Source organism: Choloepus didactylus, chromosome 2 (assembly GCF_015220235.1).
Source record: "Choloepus didactylus isolate mChoDid1 chromosome 2, mChoDid1.pri, whole genome shotgun sequence".
NCBI classification, from domain to species: Eukaryota; Metazoa; Chordata; class Mammalia; order Pilosa; family Megalonychidae; genus Choloepus; species Choloepus didactylus.
The window spans coordinates 196,347,115-196,353,582 of record NC_051308.1 but is presented as its reverse complement, the minus strand read 5'-3'; the positions used below and the strand labels follow the sequence as shown (position 1 = coordinate 196,353,582).

Genomic DNA, 6,468 nt, shown 5'->3' with positions numbered 1-6,468 from the left:
AGGGGTATTGGCCTACCCCACCTCGATGGTTGCTAACATGACCACAGACATAGGGGACTGGTGGTTTGATGGGTTGAGCCCTCTACCATAGGTTTTACCCTTGGGAAGACGGTTGCTGCAAAGGAGAGGCTAGGCCTCCCTATATTTGTGCCTAAGAGCCTCCTCCCGAATGCCTCTTTGTTGCTCAGATGTGGCCCTCTCTCTCTAGCTAAGCCAACTTGAAAGGTGAAATCACTGCCCTCCCCCCTACGTGGAATCAGACACCCAGGGGAGTGAATCTCCCTGGCAACATGGAATATGACTCCTGGGTAGGAATGTAGACCTGGCATCGTGGGATGGAGAACATCTTCTTGACCAAAAGGGGGATGTGAAAGGAAATGAAATAAGCTTGAGTGGCAGAGAGATTCCAAAAGGAGCCGAGAGGTCACTCTGGTGGGCACTCTTACGCACAATTTAGACAACCCTTTTTAGGTTCTAAAGAATTGGGGTAGCTGGTGGTGGATACCTGAAACTATCAAACTACAACCTAGAACCCATGAATCTTGAAGACAATTGTATAAAAATGTAGCTTATGAGGGATTGGGAAAGCCATAAGGACCACACTCCACTTTGTCTAGTTTATGGATGGATGGGTAGAAAAATAGGGGAAGGAAACAAACAGACAAAGGTACCCAGTGTTCTTTTTTACTTCAATTGCTCTTTTTCACTCTAATTATTATTCTTGTTATTTTTGTGTGTGTGCTAATGAAGGTGTCAGGGATTGATTTAGGTGATGAATGTACAACTATGTAATGGTACTGTGAACAATCAAATGTATGATTTGTTTTGTATGACTGCGTGGTATGTGAATATATCTCAATAAAATGAAGATTAAAAAAATAATAAAAATAAAAAAATAAAAAAAAAAACTAGAGGAAAGGGTAGCAACAGACAAGAAAGAATTTAACAAAGGATTATGAATACTGAATCTCTATACAATTTTCTCTTTCTTAGTTGCTAGGGTATTAGAATAGCTAGAAGGAAAGAACTGAAATGGTGGAACTGTAACCCATAGCATTCTTTGAAATTTGCTGTATATCTACTTATTAAATTGTAATTTGAAAGTTATCACCTTTTTGTATATATTTTATATTTCACAACAAGGAAATAACTGAAACTTTGGAATTGTAACCCATAGCATTCTTTGAAATTTGCTCTCTACTTGTTAAATTGCACTTGGAAAGCTATCACGTCTATGTATATGTTATATTCCACAATAAATAATATGATTTAAAAAAATACTATGAATAGTCATACACCCACAATTAGACAACCTGGAAAAAATGTATAAATTCCTAGAAACTCACAAACTACCAACACTGACACAACAAGAAAGAGAAGGGCCTGCGGAGGTAGGAGGAAGACAGCGACTGGAGCGAGGTGAAAGGCTGGCAGTGGAAAGAGGTTCAGTCTCGTGGGGTGTGGGGGAATGTGGAGCGATGGCTCCGTCTAGCCGTCAGAACTGATAAGAAGCCATAGAACCAGGGTTGTAGGAGGATGTGAGCGGAGCGACTTGGCGCCACAAGAGTATGAAGGGCTTGAAGAGCTGGTGTGGCGGGTACTGCACGCGTTGCTCTGCCTGGCTCTGTGTTGGGTTCGGCACTTGGAACTGGATCTGATGGCGCTGCTGTTGCATCACCTCAGCCACGGTCCTGGAGCCGCTGGGCAACACGCCCCCCAAGCTCCAGACCCCTGGCCAGAACCGCAGGCTCTACCAGCACCCGCAGGCAGCGGGAGGCCCAGCGCCACCAACCCAGGCTACTCTGGTGCGAGGATGGTTGTTCCCTGGAGAAGCTGCAGGTGCACGTGGGCCTGGGGTTCACCTAGGACAAGCAGGAGCCCAGCTTCTCGGACAACGCAAGCCTTGTGGTGTGGTGTATGGCTATGGGCATCTCCTACATTAGCGTCTGCGACCACCAAGGTATTTTCAAAAGAAATAATTCTCAGATTGATGGATGATATTTTAAAATAACAACAGGAACTTCTGGGCAACACCAAAGTTTGGATGTAGTGACAGAAAAGCAGATATAGTGAGAGCTGCACAGGAGTTTTGAGAGTTAGTAGCCCAGCAGCAAAAGAGATCCACAGATTTCAATGTAGGTGTGTTTAACAGTTTACTTAGTTCATATGGTTTCCTTGTTTCTGATTTAGTCCTGAAGTTCATCCTGTAGACAACACATCAGGCTTTCTTCCCTGGCACATGAGATTGGCTGAGATTGTCTGTTTGCCTTCCCACCTAAACATCAATTGTGAGGACTTTTTCTCTGCCTTTAGTCAGTATGCCGACTGCCAACAGCGTCTGCAAAGTAGCAATCCTTGGTTGTGTAATTTGATTTCAGGCCTTTCAAGAAAAGGATCCAAATGATTCTGATGTTTACAAAGCTTCTGTGAAATTCTGTATACACGCAGTTCATGATCCTCAATATTTATCAACAAACAGGAGTGAGAGAGGGGGAGGAGGAGAGGGAGAGAGAGAAACAGCACACATGCACAGTTATGTATGTATGTGTATAGAAATAAACATAAATGGGGGAGTACTGGAGAAGGAAATACATAGATCTGCAACTTTGAGCAAATGGCAGCAATGTTTTAGGAGTTGAAATTTCAAATTTAAAGGCTTTGGCCCCAACTACTTCCCTGTTTTTGTGGGGTGAAGAGGAGGTGATTAGAGCTGTTTGTTGTTGTTTTTGGAGGGAGGGTCATAATTTTTGTTCAGTCTTTTCTATTGACCAAACTAATTTTTAAAAAATATATTGACTCTATTAAATGTAAACATTCTGAGTTTTAGGAGCCTCCAAAGGAGTGGAGTTCTGTGCTGCTCACATGTTAAAAGCTTAAAAGCTTGCTCACCTTGGACACAGAGAGCACCTATCTTCAGAAGTCTGTCCATTATCATCTCTTACTTCATTATAGTAAACACTGTGACTTGAGAGTGTTGCTGTGATGTTTACGCTCTGGGTTGTTAAGACCATTTTAAAAATGATTCTTATTGCATTGAAATGTATAATTTCTGCAATGATGAAGCTAAGCCTACTTAGCTAAGAGTCACCCCCAGAAAATCTCTTTAGTTGCTTAGATGTGGCCTCTCTCTCTCTAAGCCAACATTGCAGGTAAACTCACTGTCCTCCCCCTCTATGTAGGACATGACTCCCAGGGCCGTAAGTCTCCCTGGCAACGTGAGACATGACCCGGGGATGAGCCTGGCCCTGGCATCGTGGGATTAAGAATGCCTTCTTGAGCAAAAGGGGGAAAAGAAATGAAACAAAAAATAAATAAATAAGAGATTTCAAATACAGTTGAGAAGTCATTCTGGAGGTTACTCTTATGCAACTTTAGCCAGATATTGCAAATTGCCACAGTATGCCAAACCCCAAACAATAGTATTTCTGAAAACTCTAAAGAATACCCCGGCTGTAGTTAAGACTCTTTAAATGATTTACTTGGTAAGTTTATTTTTTCAGAAACTTAAACTTCCAGATTGTTCCTATTCCAGAAAAGCCCTGAAACCTACAGGTACTGGTCAATCCAAGAACATCATCAGTTTCGTTCCTCTACCCCATAAGGTCAACACCCCTTTCTAGCATGTAGAAGCTAAAATGGTCCTTGCCTGGATATCCCTGAAAATTGAGAGAATGATCAAATGAGAGAGAAGAGATATAACTGAGAAATTAGGATTTAACAAATGATTATGATGACTGACTCATTATATCGAAATTTCTTTTTAGTTTCTAGTGTATCAGAATAGCCTGAAGGAAACACCTGAAATTGTTGAACTGTAATCCAATAGCCTTGATCTTTGATAACGATTGTGTACTTATATAGCCTTTAACATGTGACTATGTGATTGTAAAAACTGTGTGACTGACACTCCCTTTATCCAGTGTATGGGTAGATGAGTAATAAAATAAAGACATGCATTAAAAAATAATAAGTTGGGAATATGGGGGGAATAATCCCCCTCATAATCTATGGACAATAGTTATAGTATTACTTTAATAATATTTCATCAATTGTAACATATGTAACTATTATTTTTAAAATAGAATTACAAATAAAATGCATTATCGTCAATTGTAACAAATTTTCCATACAATGCAAGTGTTGGTGGTGGGGGTGGTATATGGAAATCCTGTACTTTATGCATGATTGTTCTGAAAACCACAACTTCTATAAATAAAAAAAAAAGTAACTGCTCCACTTTGGAATTGTACATTAGGGCCATGTTAATACCTAGGAATTTTACTCAGTAAATCCTGATGCTGATTTGTATAAGAGACTTAAATAGGATTGAAGCTGTGTAGAGATAAAATGTTGCCAATGTCTACAAAAACAATTTAACTTTACATTCTATTTTATAACACAGAACAGCATAGATTCTGTTATTTTTAGAATCAATGAATGAGTTTTCATAGGTGTTTAATATTTCTTCCTTCCTGATCCTTGGACAGAAACCATTTGCGCTGGTTTTGATCTGTTATGTACCCCAGAAAAGACTGTGTTCTTTTAATCCAATCTTGTGGGGACAGATCTGTTGTGGGTGGGAACTTTGATTAGATTGTTTCCGTGGAGATGCGGCCCCGCCCATTCAAGGTGGGTCTTAATCCTTTACTGGAGTCCTTTAAGAAAGCTCACAGAGAGAGAGAGCTCAGAGAACTAAGACATGTAATCCAGAGTTGCCCCTCGGGGAAGCTAAGACAAAAGCCCAGAGACATTTTGGAGAAAGTCACAAAAATCAGAAGCTAAGCTTGGGAGAGGACCAGCAGACTCTGGCCATGTGTCTTTCCGTGTGACAGAGAGACCCCAGATGCTACTGACCTTTCTTCATAGAAAGTATCGTCCAGTTGATGCCTTAATTGGGACATTTTCATGGCCTTACAACCATAAATTTGTGAACTAATAAATCCACATTGTATACGCCAATCCATTTCTGGTATATTGCATTTCAGCAGCTTTAGCAAACTGAAACACCATTCAAACTGAAACACCATTCTTTATATTTCATGGAATGTTTCAAGAAGACCCACTTATCAACAGGCATACAATAGTTACCTAAATTGTACATTTAGAGTAGAGTAGTTTGAAGTTTGCAAAAGAGCAATGAAGACTAGATTTGGAAAGCATGGTCTGGAATTGCTTGTCAAATTCTGAAGATGTGAAGAATAAATGTGTTTCAACTTTGGATTATATGATTTTGATTTTGATTTAAAATTTATGATTTAAAAAAATACTTGAAATAAACATGACTAATTTTTATTTTTTAATTGGAGTAATAAAAATATTCTAAAATTGATTGTGGTGATGAATGCACAACTATGTGATGATATTGTAAGCCATTGATTGTATATTTTGGATGGATTGTACAGTGTGTGAATATATAGCAATAAAATTGCATTAAAAATGATTAAATTTAAATTTTGGTCCATTGGAAGAGGGGGGAGAGGAAACAGATCTCAGCAGATCAATAACAGGTAAAGAAATCAAATCAGTAATCAAACACCTGTCAACAAAGGAAAGCCCAGGATATTATGGCTTCTCTGGTGAATTTCATCAAACATTGAAAGAAAAAATGAACACTAATTCCTCTCAAACTCTTTCAAAAAATTGAAGAAGTGGGAAGACTTTCTAATTCATTTTGTGAGGCCAGCATCACCCTAATAACAAAGCCAGAAACAGACGTCACAAGAAAAGTACAGACCAATAACCCTTATGAATGTAGATGCAAAAATCCTTAACAAAATATTAGCACACTGACTACTGCCATGCATCAAAAGGATTACACAGAGAGAGAACTGTGAGAAGATGGAGTAGGAAGCTCCAGGAATCAGACCTTCCACCAAAACAAATGTTAAAATAGCAGGAGCTCTGAATCAACTATTTTGAAACTCCAGAGTCTGGTGGAACACTGTGCAGTATCTAGGGAAGAGCTAGAGGAGGCTGATAAATTACAGTATATATCAGTGAATTTCACCCTCTGTGCAGCAGCTACCACCTCCCCATCCCCCAACCTTGTGGCAGGCAGCAGTAGGGAGTGCAGCCCAGGCTCTAGTGCAGCTTTCTCGTACCAGGCTGGGCTATAAGGACCTAGACCTCCAAACTCCGGGGCTGTATGGCAAGAAGGCTAATTTCTGCCTTAGATCAGCTACTTCAGATAGCTAGAGGAACAACTCTGATGGGAGCCATTTTCCAATCCCCCTCAACAAAAGCAGAGAAGGAATCCTAAAGAGGCAGTACCTGTATTTCTTTTGTCTCTTGTCTCTTTCTATTCCCCATTTGAGAAGAAAAATAGTTTGGAAAAGTCACAAACTGATTGCTCCAGCCTCAGCAACAATAACAAGATAATACTAAGAACATCCAGTTCTCAACAACAACAAAAAAAATTACAAAACACACAAAGATAAGGAAAGTATAGCCCATTCACAGAGAAAAAAG

General features: G+C 39.8%; 1 pseudogene; it reads left to right on the top strand.

Moving 5' to 3' along the window:
- The first annotated feature begins 1,322 nt into the window (after window positions 1-1,322).
- On the top strand, window positions 1,323-2,404 carry LOC119514057 (annotated as a pseudogene).
- The last annotated feature ends 4,064 nt before the right edge of the window (window positions 2,405-6,468 follow it).